This window comes from Euprymna scolopes, chromosome 33, assembly GCF_053919585.1.
Source record: "Euprymna scolopes isolate OS-2025 chromosome 33, ASM5391958v1, whole genome shotgun sequence".
Lineage (NCBI taxonomy): Eukaryota > Metazoa > Mollusca > Cephalopoda > Sepiida > Sepiolidae > Euprymna > Euprymna scolopes.
In genome coordinates this window covers 27,646,615-27,661,486 of record NC_136514.1, presented here as the reverse complement: position 1 = coordinate 27,661,486, position 14,872 = coordinate 27,646,615, and the positions used below count along the sequence as shown (strand labels likewise).

The following is a 14,872-nucleotide window of genomic DNA, read 5'->3' as shown; positions in this document are numbered from 1 at the left end:
GAAAAAATATTGGAATCCTCCCATCCCTAATATATATATATGTGTGTGTGTGTGTGTACACGTACGCTGGTATGGATAAGCATGCACAGTTTTAAGTGGAGGCCTTACTATTAGACCTATTAAATACTTATTAATATTATTTTATCATTATTTATATATATATATATATATATATATATATATATATATATCTGAGCTTGTACAATTTATATATATATGTTTCTATGATGTCTACATGTATATTTCTGTCTGTATAATACATATATATGTTGATGTGTATGTCTTTGTGCTGCATTAAGGGTTTTTTGCAATTATGTTTGTTGTTCCTTTGTTATTTATTTTTTCTAAAATCCGATTGCTGCATCGGAAAAGCCAGTTAAAAATACATAATATACTTTGTTATTTTCTTTAATTTAATCCCTTTTTTTAGAATTTATTAGACAAAATTTAACTTTTATTTTACCGTGCCAATAAATATGATCATCACTGTATATATATATATATATATATATATATATATATATATATATATATATATATATATATATATATATATATATATATATATATATATATATATAATAGGACAACAAGAGTATGAAATGAAGTCACAAAATTATATATTAGTAAATATAGAATGGATAATTTATTGAATAATGGAATACAAGCAAAATTTGGGAGATAGAAAGGGACACTTTATGCCAGGGCATTTCGAAGCCTAATGCTTCTCATCAGAAGGGTAGAGAAGGTGCTAGGTAGCATGGAGGAGATGCGGCGTCTAGCATAGGGTTCATTAGGGGCGAAAAAGATTAAGAGGAATTATAGAATGTTGGGGGAAGCTTTATTGAATTCTAAATATATATATATATATATATATATATATATATATATATATATATATATATATATATATATATATATATTAAGGGGATTAGAACAACAGTCCGAAGAGCAGAGTATATTTTAATGTATTAGTAAATTAATACAATTAAAAGAAAAGAAAACAGTGGTCGTTGTAATGCAGGCATATAATAAGCTCGATAGGCATATATATCCTAGAGCTATTTTAATATTATTTATAATTAAAAATTTAAATTTAAATTTAAAAATCGGTTTCATAAGGAAGAACAAACAAATCAATAATCTTGGACAATAATTTTATCATATAGTTTTTTGAAACAAAGTCTCCTCATCAGCAAAAATATTGGGTGTTTTTTTTAAAGACACCAAAAATAAAAACTAGCATTTTTAAGGCAGATGTATCGCTTTAATTTTCTTTTCTCTCTCTTTTTTTTTTTTTTTTTGTTTCTTTTCTACGTGCCGTTTAACCTCCATTTTATTCTCTTCCAACGAAAGTTCGTAACATGCGGTATTCCTATGTCGTATTCATCCAATATTTTGGTTATTTTTGGAGTGCTGTGACCTACGTGCTCGTAGAGTTGACATTCTATATTTTGATGACGAAGAAATTTCCACTCTACCACAACAAAGAAGTGGGTGTCATCGAAATATAGAATGTCAACTTTACTCACACGTGGGTCACAGCACTCCAAAAATAACCAAAACATTGGATGAATACTACATAGGAATACCGCATGTTACGAACTTTCGTCTGAAGCAAATAAGGGGTTGTATTACTGTACACATAGATTCGAAAAAGTTGTCAAAAATCAAATATATAACAAATAAATGTTATCAAAGGCAAGATAAGTTACTTTTCTACCAAACTGGATATATTTTTCGTGTTTTTATTCAATGTAACATGTTTATTCATCTCGAAAAACAGTGTTTACCGATGTATTGGAAAATTCAAGATGGCGTCTGATTCTCTCTTTAACACGGTAAGTTTGGGAAAAGGTGTTATAAATAAAAACCCAGATAAAATACTGTTAAAAACTCGCTCAATATATGTTACCGTGACATAGGTTGACATATATTCGGCGGGTTTTTAATAGTATTTTGTATAGTTTTTTATTTATAACACCTTTTCCTAAACTTACCGTGTTAAAGAGAGAATCAGACGCCATCTTGAATTTTCCAATACATCGGTGAACACTGTATGTTTTTCGAGCTGAATAAACATGTTACATTGAATAAAAACACAAAAAATATATCCAGTTTGGTAGAAAAGTAACTTATCTTGCCTTTGATAACATTTATTTGTTATATATTTGTTTTTTGACAACTTTTTCGAATCTATGTGTACAGTAATACAAACCCGCAAATAAAATGGAGGCTAAACGTCGCGTAGAAAAAAAACAAAAAAAAAAAAAGAGAAAAGAAAATTTAAACTATACATTTGCCTTACCTAAAAAATGCTAGTTTTATTTTTGGTACCTTTTAAAAAAAAACACCCAATATTTTTGCTGATGACGAGACTTTGTTTCAAAAAACTATATAATAATATTATTGTCCAAGAATTATTGTCTATCTCAATAAAAACATCGTTTCCGAAACGATCGTACAATTTATTGATTTGTTTGTTCTTCCTTATGAAACCGATTTTTAATTTTTAATTATAAATTATCAATCATCTTACTCAATATATATATATATATATATATATATATATATATATATATATATATATATATATATATATATATATATATAAATGAAAATTACAATTGAATTTACCAAAATGATTCAAGATGGTAAAATTAAATTGTTGTTTTATCAAATACTTCTGCATGCAAAATCCGATCCCGCATTTTGCTAATTCCGAAGTAGAGTATTTTTTCGAAACTCCGCGGATTAAGGACTATCTATTTATCTAGTGTTTCCTTTTCAGGTTTAATATGTTTTTAACTCATTTCAAAGTGTTTTTAACATATTTTATTAACTGTTTGCTCATATATATATATATATATATATATATATATATATATATATATATATATATATATATATATATTGTTACGAATGTGCTTCACGTTGGGACTACGTAAGGCACTCACACAACAAAAAAAAAAAAATGAACAAAGTCCCCTGGGTTAAAACAAGAGAGGATGTGGGGAGACTCTTTCGAAACCCGGAAAATATGGAATAGACAAATGAAACGACGTATGAAAGCAACAAAAACACGAACATAAGTGGTAAAGTTTAAATTAATTTTATTGCAAAAATAGGCTGTGATGAGGAGGGGGAGAAGGAAGGTGATATTAAATTAAAAAACAGATTAGGGAGATAGGGAGGGGGTCTCTTACACTAATGTCTAAAAATTCCTACGAAAAATATATCAATATCGCCCGAGATATATATATATATATATATATATATATATATATATATATATATATATATATATATATATATAGAGAGAGAGAGAGAGAGAGAGAGAGAGAGAGAGAGAGAGAGAAAGACAGAAGTGGTAAAACTTACAAATGTCTTTTATGTGGAATGTTGAACCACTTTAACCATTTCAACTGACTGTTAATAACCTGTGGTATTTCTGTTTTGTTGTATTATCTCTCTGCACCATGAATTTTTGGTTTACCATGTTCTATCGTGTTCGCAAGAGCGTCCTCAGCTGACATTGTTGACATGACCTCCTTCAATCGGTATCGGGTCGCCTCTTTTCCCCATTCGTTCTCCATGGCAGCCATGATGAGAGTGTAAAGGAATCTCTTTCTGTCTGTCTGTCTGTCTGTCTGTCTGTCTTTCTCTCTCTCTCTCTCTCTCTCTCTCTCTCTCTCTCTCTCTTCTCTGTACTTTGCTTGCCCTTCTCCTTCTTTGTTCACTTTTGATGCTTGGCACCACGGAACTAAAAGGGGTCAGGGAGTGCGCTGACCGGATGACCTCATCAACTTGCTGACTCATCCTTAAGGGGTTGAGGTGGTGTTAGTATCTGTTGGATGTTTTCTTCAACTCTCTCGTCTTCTCTTTCTCTCGTTATAGATTCAACCTCTCCCTCATTACATGTTCGACCTCTGTTTCTTTCTCTGTTCTTTTGCTTCTGTGATAATTAAACAACACAAAAAAAAAATAAAAAATAAAAAAAATAAAAAAGACGATACACTCTCCGTTGGCCTAAAATTAAAATTTAGAATTTTCTCTTTAAAACATATAATCTATTTTAACGATTATGTGACAATACATGCAGATGTTATTTCTTTGTTTTTGTTCACCATACTTTTTGAATGAAATCAATTATTTATATGTAAGTGCATTTTTACCTAAACGCGAGTTGGGAAAAATGCGAGTTGGGAATAATTTTCCATTTTACAATTTGGTACCCCCAAATGGGGAGCGGCATATATATTGTTTTTAAATATAATTATTTAATATATATATATATATATATATATATATATATATATATATATATATATATATATATATATATATATATATATAGTAAGTTATAGAATATATATGACGATTAAGCTACACTGAATATTCGGCGTTTCATCCATTCTAGGATTCCTCAGACTTATGCACGAATTCTGTGGTTGTTTATCGTTTTTATATGGTCCTCTTCTATTGAGGATTTAGTTAGCCAATCAGCTTTCTAGTGTCCACCGCGCCTCTTCCTATCAGCCAATGGGCATGCATTTTATCGGACAAAAGATCTGTTTTAAAACTAGGTTAGTGTTTTTTTTTATTATTATTGTTAGTTTATATATAAATATATATATGTGTACATACATATATGCACATATATATATATACATATATATATATATACATACATATATGTGTGATCGTTTATATATATTCATGTCTATTTTATTTATTTGTTTATTTTCTATTGTTTTTGTTAGTTTTAAAACTATTTTGTATCGCTATCCTAGAATAAATTTTATTTTGTGAACATAGTTATTTGCTATTTCTCTTCTACAGTTTAATAGATATTGGGGTTCTTTAAAGTACAGGATAGCAAATTTTTCATGAAGACATAATCTACATGGGTCGTCTAGATGCCTACACGTGGTAGCTTGTCTTATTATTTTCCATTCGACTACCGGCGAATGTCCGCTTTCTTTGAGTTCCCAGTATTTATTCGCTAGTGTTGTTTTTATACGGTGTTTTTTTATTGTTAAATGTACTTTTGTGGTCATAGTATCGGGTTTTGAAATCTAAGGAAGTCATGCCTGCATAATATTTCTTGTTATTCGGGTTTTCTTTTGCAAATATTGTTGCCTGATAAACTACGCTTTTAGTTAGACATTTATTTTGAACTGGGCAAAGTGTGCGGTGTCTACAGTTGCCTTTATCTTGTTCGTTATTAGTATTTTTATTTATAGTATGGTTGTTTTTGTCTGGGGTTGGTTTATTATTATTATTATTATTATTATTATTATTATTATTATTATTTCTGCTAGTGTTAGTTTTATTTTTGTCATGGTGTTTACTTTTTTATTGTTTATTTTGTTGTTGTTTACATTGTTTTTATTTAGTATTTTGTTATTATGTGCTTTAATTATCATCTCTAAATTTTCGCAACAACTGTATGATACCTACATACTAGCTCTACCTACGTATTGAGCACTTTTGAAGTAAATACTTAAAGTTTACGCATAAATCTATACTTTAGTATATTAATTTTATGTGAGTAAATGAAGTAGTTATATGTATATATATATATATATATATATATATATATATATGCATATATATATATATAGATATAGATAGATAGATAGATACATAGATAGATAGATAGATACATAGATGGATGGATGGATAGATAGATAGATAGATAGATAGATAGATAGATAGATAGATAGATAGATAGACACACTAGTATGGCTACTTGCAAATAAAATAAAACAGCATAACTCAGATCTTATTGAGTTATTAATCTATTTATATCTATCTATCTATCAATCGATCAATCTCTCTCTCCTATCTATATATATAGGGAGATATATAGATAGATAGATAGATAGAGAGAGAGAGAGAGAGAGAGAGAGAGAGAGAGAGAAAGAGAGTAACAGAAAGAGAGAGAGAGATAAGGATAACTCAATAAGATCTCAGTTAAGCTGTTTTATTCTATTTGCATTGTAAAGGCTTCTATAATATATAATTTCTAATGTACACGCTGTGCTTCAGATGATTGATATGAGCAAACTAGGATATGTAAATCTGAATATGGATATACAGATATGAACTGACCAAAAACAGATCGTGCTATGAGCAGAGTTAGATTGGTAAATATGAATACAGATATGCACAGGGTGTGAACAATATTTGTTCACGGGATTGCTGTCCAGGATAGAATAACAGATTTATTTCATTCCCTTTTTCTTTCTTTTTTTTTTTTTTTTTTTTTTTAGATTTATCCCTGTCGCTTTCACTAGATGAAGCTTTTTATCTTTAATAATAACTTGAAGTTGGCTTTGGACCATTGTTTTTGATTTACTCTTTTTCTATCAAGGTGATTATTTAAGAATGTCTGTATATTATCACATTATCGAACGAGGTGGGGGGGAGCTGTCAGTATTTTTAAAATAATAACTTGTAGTAAAGTATGCTATGTTGATTTGCTCTTCACATAACTCCTATCACAGACATACAGCTGTTTATCAAAACTGCCATAATTGTTTTCCGATCAATGGATCTACAATAACAAGCAAGGGAGATCACTGTAAGAACTTAACACAATGAACAGAGCTCCTTTTATCTCAAGGTAAGGGAAAACAACTTGACAATTGTATACCAACTGATCAGCAAAGGCTCTGACAATTTTCGCTTTTAGCTCGAACTTCATATTAAAGCTGGCTCTGTTGGTGTCTCGTTTCACCACACTCCGCAATAGAAGCCGAGAGGAGTATAGTCGAACGAGCTGAGAGGCTGGATATTTGATGAAGTGTAGTTGACAAAATTCTCTGACAGCCCAGCATATGTTTTCAGGTCAAGTCTAACTGCCACGTGCATGACCTACCTACAACTTCCTGGTCGATTCACGGTTTCAATACCTACCTCACAATGTGTATGCCATCATTGACGTTCAGCCTAAGGCACTTAGAGAAGAAATGAACTTGCATGAAGTGGACTTACGACACCAAAGACCAGGGTTGTCGTTGGAAACTATTTTTTTTCTAATTCTTTTATTATTTTGTTCTAGGTGGGGACGGGGCATCTTACCAGATGGCAGACATTCATCCACTATCTTATACATTTCAACCGAGAGGTCTTTTTATGATCCTAACCATCAATTGTTTGTATTTCTCTTGCGTTTGGTTCACTGGGTATATTAGCTAGGTAGTTTTTTTTAATTCTTTTTCATGAGTCTGGTTGCTCCTACAAGTACCAGAATGACAGAGATCTTCCCATGATTCCAGTTTCTTTTCATGCCGTACATAAGACCTTGGTATTTCGTTGTCTTTTCCCTCTCAGATCTGTTTAACCCAGCATCATTGGGAGACACTAACTTTTACTAAGGTTGCTTCTTTCTGTGGCACTACCGCCTCCCCGGGAGGGTTACTTGGTTGAGGAACGTCTTGGGAATGCAACCAGCTCCCTGGGGAATAAACAATATCCAAGGATATCTAAACAATAGACACATGCTGGAAATCTCAACAAAAAACGGGTCGATACGTCGTCGGCTATAACTGTCTGGCATGGGTCGCATCTTGTGTGGTCATTGCAGGCATCTTCCCATCGTCGGCATTAATGGCATGCTGAAATCGAATACTTGTATAAAAATAGCGACAAATGCATTTTTATAAAAATATATATAATTTATTTAACAGTTAACCAGTAGGAAGCATATTTAGGCGACCCATTGCGATTAGCGCACAAGCCTCAACTGTTTTCACACAAATGAAATTATATTTCATTTCTCTCTTTCAATGAAGAAAGAGAGAGAAAGGGAGTGAAAGAGAGAAATAGAGAAGGAAAGAGAGAGAGAGAGAGAGAGAGAGAGAGAGAAAATGAGAGAGAGAAATATGCGTTTCATGCAATGTTTTATTTTTCAACTTCAAATGTGTGTAAGTTTGACCTTCCTTGAATTATTCTGACACCGGTGAAGTTTCATAACACCTGTCATTCAAACCCAACCGACATGATCTAACATTCCCAAACCCACAAAACACCTGCATGAAACGTTTGTAACTTCATCACAGGGTCAGGCACAAGGTTAGAAGCTAGATAAAGGGGTCATTAATATAGAAGACCCCAGCTCCCTTAAAAAGGGGCTAGCCATTGTGCCACATTTCTCCTTCTTGTCCCATATCACTATGTCAAGTTTATTAGTGCCGTTTTTCCAGGCACGTAGCTGTAATAGTTGCATAGTCATAGTGGATGGCGTATGACATATTAACTATGACGCCCTTGGATAAGACGGCAAACCATCTGTTGTTCTGGGAGTTGATTTTCTAATCTTGGCCAAATTTTTTCTCATTGGAGAAGAACCGCAACCGGTGTGGTTCCAGTGGGTTTTTCAACTTGTTGATCAGCTTCTTTGCATACTCTAATCACTGTTCCTACATCGCCTTATATTTAATATGAATTGTTGGGTTTGTATTATTGTACACATAGATTCGAAAAAGTTGTCAAAAAACAAATATATAACAAATAAATGTTATCAAAGGCAAGATAAGTTACTTTTCTACCAAACTGGATATATTTTTTGTGTTTTTATTCAATGTAACATGTTTATTCAGCTCGAAAAACATGCAGTGTTCACCGATGTATTGGAAAATTCAAAATGGCGCCCGACTCTCTGTTTAACACGGTAAGTTTGAGAAAAGGTGTTATAATTAATAAACTAGACAAAATACTATTAAAAAACCACCGAATATATGTCAAGTTATGTCACGGTAACATATATTGAGCGAATTTCTAACAGTATTTTTTGCTTTAGAAAGTGACGAAGAAAGTGAATCCAAATGAAGCCGAGAAAATAAGAGAATAAGCTATTCATGTAATTTGCGTTTTCGCATTCCCCGGAATTGCTTCAAAGTTTTATACAGATCTTATTACACATCTACGCTTTTCTACCTTGCAAGGATATGCATCGACTTGCTGGGTTTATTGTCGATGATCTGCAAACGACATCTGGGCTGACTCGGACATACCCTAAGATTGGTCCTATGGAGAATTGACATCCAATTGCTCTAATGAACTCCTGATGGAAAAAGAGGAAAAGGAAGACCAAAAACTGAACTGGAAGGAGACAATAAGGAAAGATTTGATTACACCATAAACAAACTGGAGGGATGTTGTGGATCTGGTTTCAGATCAAAAACGATTGTATACCTTGACTGCCTCATACACTGTAAGTTCTGTTATCATTATTAAGTTTTTATAAAGGCAGAACATCAAAATTTACGTAATACGTAGGTACAGAAAAATAGCTTCAGAACTAAATTTGGCGGTGAGTACAGTTGGGGCTGTCCCGAGAAAGTGGAAAACAACAGGGAGGTGGGGGTGGGAGGGGTTGTGGGAGGGTAATACTTAAAATTTTCTAAGAAGTGGTCGGCCACGACAATTAACTAATGTTACTGCTTGTTACATTGCTCGTAACGTGAAGAAAGAACTATTTCTGACTTGTTCAGAAATTCAAAAGGATTCGCAGGAAGTAGGTATTGAAGTAAGCAAGGACACAATCAGCTCATTGAACCATACAGGCCTGTATTCTAGATCACCGAGAAAGACTCTATTGTTGAGTCCTAGACATATGAAAGATCGTTTGAAATTTGTTTGTAAATATCAATGTGAATCGGATGACTTCTAGAACAAAGTTATTTGGTTAGATGAAACAAAAATAGAGTTTTTCGGAAGAAAGATTCACAACCGTGCAAAGAGGGGGGGGGCACAGAATTCAACCATCTATTACCATTCCCACTGTAAAATTTGGAGGTGGAAATGTAATGATTTGAGGCTGCTTTTCTGCAAATGGAGTTGGAAGAATGGAAATCATAGAAGAAAAAATGAATGCAACAAAATACACACAGATTTTGTCAACACATTTGTTCAAAAGTGCAGCAGATTTAGGATTGGGCCGTGACTTTATCTTTAAGTAAAACAATAATTCCAAGCACAAGGCTAAAATAACTATGAAATGGTTTAAGGATAATGGGATTAGTGTTCTACAGTGGCCTAACCAGTCATCCGACCTAAATCCCATTGAAAATCTGTGGAAAACTTAGAAGTTAAGGGTGCATGCAAGAGATCCCAAGAATATAAAGGAATTGAAAAATGTTTGCAAAAAGAATGGTTGAAACTTTAATTTTTAGATAGATAATATCTGTTCAAAGATTGAGTGTAGATTTCATTCAAATTAACTTGATATTTTTGAAGAAATACAACAAAAACCAATGTACCAAATACTTTTGCTACCCACTAAACTGATTTTTAATTTAATTAAATTTTGATTTTTAAATTTTAAAAATTTTAAAAAATTTTAAATTATAAATCACATTACTTAATATATATATATATATATATATATATATATATATATATATATATATATATATATATATATATATATATAATTTAAAGGAGATTAGAATAATAGTCTAAAGAGCTAAGTGTATTTTAATGTAATAGTGAAATTACTAGTTTAATTAAAATACAGGAAATGCTCGTTGTAATTTAGATATATAATAAGCTCGATAGTTAAATGTCCTAGATTTCCGAAACGATCGTACAGATAATTGACTTTGTTGTTGTTCCTTCTTATGAAACTGATTTTTAATTTAATTAAATTTTGATTTTTAAATTTTAAAAATTTTAAAAAATTTTAAATTATAAATCACATTACTTAATATATATATATATATATATATATATATATATATATATATATATATATATATATATATATAATTTAAAGGAGATTAGAACAATAGTCTAAAGAGCTGAGTGTATTTTAATGTAACAGTGAAATTACTAGTTTAATTAAAATACAGGAAATAGAAAGTGCTCGTTGTAATTTAGATATATAATAAGCTAGATAGTTAAATGTCCTAGAGCTAATTCAATATTAAGTAATGTGATTGATAATTTAAAAAAAGACACCATAAATAAACCTAGCATTAAAAGTAAGGCAGATGAATCTTTTAATTTTTCGCTTTTTGAAATCAGGAACTATGGTTAAAATATTCATTTAGATGTTTGCTATAGCTTTTTATCTTATTGATATTGGTGTCTTTTAAATTCAATAAAACCCCTTCAAAATTTGCTGACGAGGAGACCTTGCTTATTAAAAAACTATATGTAATTATTGTACGTAACTTGATGTATACCACAATAAAAAGCATTGTTTTCCGAAATGATCGTACAGATAATTGATTTTGTTATTGTTCCTTCTTATGAAACGGATTTTTAATTTAATTATAATTTGATTTTTAAATTTTAAATTATCAATCACATTACTTTATATATATATATATATATATATATATATATATATATATATATATATATATATATATATATATATATATATATATATATATATATAACTCATTATTAAATACACTGCATGAATTAATCAAGTGTAAAAATGGATCTTGGGTTTACTTTTTGCAGCCTTCTAACTCTTGCTTCCCTTATTTTGTTTTTTGAATGGAAATTGTTACAGTGCTCTTACCATTCCGACCTAACCCTCTGTACCTGATATTTCAAAACAAGGTCAGTCGCGATTTCCGTCCAGCGAGAGAAGAGTGAGAGAGTTTTGATTGGCAGCTTACTATCGCCACAAAGTACCATTAAAATGTGATATAACTTTTTGGATGTTAAGAAAAGCATGTTATTTCTTCCTGCCCAAGACAGGTTCAAGGCCGTGCAAAAAGAGAGTTTCTTTTTACCATATGCCACACAATATACATAAACTACCAGGGATGTGCAGAGGGTGGTGGTGCTAGGGGTGCCCAAACACCTGCCTCTTTTAATCCTATTTTAAAAGTGCCCTTTTCAGAGGAATATATTATAGGCCTGTGCTCCACCGAGACGGTGTTCATTACTATATTTTTGCCGTTTTTTTTCACTTGAGCACCTACCCTGAAAAAGTTCTCTGCATATTATTGTAAAATACAAATAATAAAAAAAAATAATACTTTATAAATCAAAGAGAATGCAGTTCTTCCACGATTCCTAAAGCATGCCAAACATGAAAGACAACAGAGACGGATGACAACTACAATGTAGAGAAAGTATTTTTGGGAGGTCTTTAGGGTTGTCCAGAAGTTAACCAGCAGAGCGTTACCGTTGTCGATCAACGGAAGAGTCTATCAGGTATATGTATGCAGTGTGATAATCAGGGCCATGACAAAAGAATATTCTTTTCATTATTTTGACTCTCGAGTATATATCAATTAATATTTTATATGCTTTCATATAGAGTAATGTGGTTCTCAATTGATTGACTGTGTCTACCTGTGTCAGATATATATTCGAGAGTCAAAATAATGAGAAGAATATTCTTTTGTCATAGCTGAGTGATAATGTCTGGAAACTCGTCCAACATCCACCAAGAATGATGCTCTCAAACTTTAACACCACAGTAAACAACCAACCATTAGAAGAAGTGGACCAGTTCGCCTACCTAGGGTGCATCCTAACACCTGCTACCACATGCAAAAAGAAAATGGAGAACAGGATCAGGGCATGTATTCAACAACAGGGACGTGCAGGGGGTGGGGATGCTAGGGGGTACCCAAGCACCTGTCCCTTTTACTCCTGTTTTAAAAGTGGCCTTTTTAGAGGAATGTATTATAGGCCTGTGCCCCACCAAGACACCATTTATTTTACTTGATCACCTGCCCTGAAAACGTTCTCTTCCCATCACTGTTCAACAACCACACACTAACGATGATCCCCTAAAATAATGATGTTCCGGGCAATAGTCTTTTCCATGCTCCTGTATGCATGTGAGACATGGGTGCTGTATAGAAGTGATATAAAAAATTTAAAATGCTTCCAGCAAACTAAACTGAGGCAGCTTTTGAAATCAGTTGGGAGAGCCACACTACTAATATTGAAGTCCTAGAATGAGCCTCAATGACTAGCGTTGAGCCCACCATCATCCACCACCACATCCGCTGGATAGGACACGTCCACTGGATGGATAATTCAAGGCTCCCAAAGAAAATGCTGTATGGGGAATTGGCCCAGTGTACGAGGCCATGAGGAGCCCTAAAAATACGCTACAAAGATCAACTCAAGCGCACTCTGGCTCTAACAAACATCGGCCTGTCCTCATAGGAGGAAACTGCCAGGGACAGGAAGATGTGGAGATGTGCAGCACACCGTGGTACCGTGGACTTTGAGGAGAAGAGGAGAGAAAATGAAGAGTCTAGGACTACGATGACACAGTGTGATAATGTATGGAAATGAAACTTTGCCAGTAAGGGTACTTTTTTTTCAACACATTAAAATAACAAGGGATGAATGGGCGGAGGAGAATGAGAGAGTGGAGGAAAGGGACAGAAATGAGAAAGAGGGAAAGTGAGAACGATAGAGAGACAGATAGAAAGAGAAGAAGAGAGACAGAAGTTTTAATATAAAAATGTTACAAACACTATTTAACTTTTATTTTGCTTCTTATAGCACTGAGCAACTGGCCAATCTATACTAACATATTATTGATTATTTTACACAAATCGGTTATTTGATATTAGGATATTATTAGTCAATTTATACTTAAATATTAATGGTTAATTTATACTAAGATTGGTTATTTTGTGCTAGGATATTAGGATATTAATCTTAATTGGTACTTAAATATTATTGGCTAATTTATACTACAATAGTATTGGTTAATTTATACTAAGATAGTATTAGTTAATTTATGGTTGGTTAAATTTAGTACTTGGTTATCTATAATATAAATCTCACCTGTCTGTTTAAATGTATATATGTATGTTTGCATGTCTGTCTAAAACTTTCGACAGAGGTGTCGGATTTTCACGAGATTAGTATCGTTTTAAAGCCCGACCCTTTGGACGACAAATATCGAAAAATTGGCTAAAATCATTAATTTCTTCACCCTCAACTGGGCACTTTTCTACAGGGAGGGGTCGCATTTTTCGCTGATATTTTCGAAAGTCATCCCCTCTTTTCGATTAACTAACCTTAATTTAAACTTCACCACTTCCGGTTTGGCGATGGACGCAACAGCAAAGACATCACGTTTTTTTTTTTTTCACATTCTTCGCGGTACGGGTTCGAGCCTACCTGTCTACTATCACATTTTTTTTCAACACACACCTCCAAACACCTGGGCAACGCCGGGCACCCAGGCTAGTATTAAGTATAATATAATATATGTAGTAAAGAGCCTCCTTTCAGATTAGCTTTCTATACAAGTCATGTATTGATCTATGATTCGCATAATCTTTATTGAACATAAGAGGGGACAAAAGTGTCAGTAGACCAGGAATTGATTTTTTTCCTCATGTAAAGTCTGCGTGAGTTCCATCAATTTAAATTGCAATTGAGACGGCCAGGAAAATGTGCCCTGAAGCAGGAGAGGGAGAACTCAATGTTACCAATACATTAATTAATGGACAATGTGACTTTGGAATTTGGCAAAAGTCTATGTGTGCGCCCCCACTCCCCAATATAAAAGTATGCAGAAGAAAAGGGTAGGGCTTGACCTGTGGTAGTGAGGTTTGAAGAATTTGGAAGTGTTTTTCCATTTAAACAAAATACTCTGTCTCTTCTTATGAAGACAACTATGCCATTATTTGTTAAAAAAATCGTTCTCTCTCTCTCTTTCTCTTTCTCAGGATATATATATATATATATATATATATATATATATATATATATATATATATATATATATATAAATTTGTCTTTACATAAGCAGTAGTTTGTTGCTACACAGTTATGAACATGTTTCGGTCTACTAGTATTTACTAACTAGAGACCTCTTCAGGCAACAATCCTTATTTTCGAAAACGGAATTCTAAAA

General features: G+C 32.5%; 1 long non-coding RNA gene across 1 annotated transcript in view; it reads right to left on the bottom strand.

Annotated features, from left to right (window-relative positions):
- Positions 1-14,872, bottom strand: part of LOC145258174 (uncharacterized) — a 52,569-nt gene that overhangs the window by 29,001 nt on the left and 8,696 nt on the right. The window contains exon 2 of the long non-coding RNA XR_013864064.1: positions 3,382-3,955. This is a non-coding gene — a long non-coding RNA (uncharacterized LOC145258174). The remainder of the gene's footprint in view (positions 1-3,381; positions 3,956-14,872) is intronic.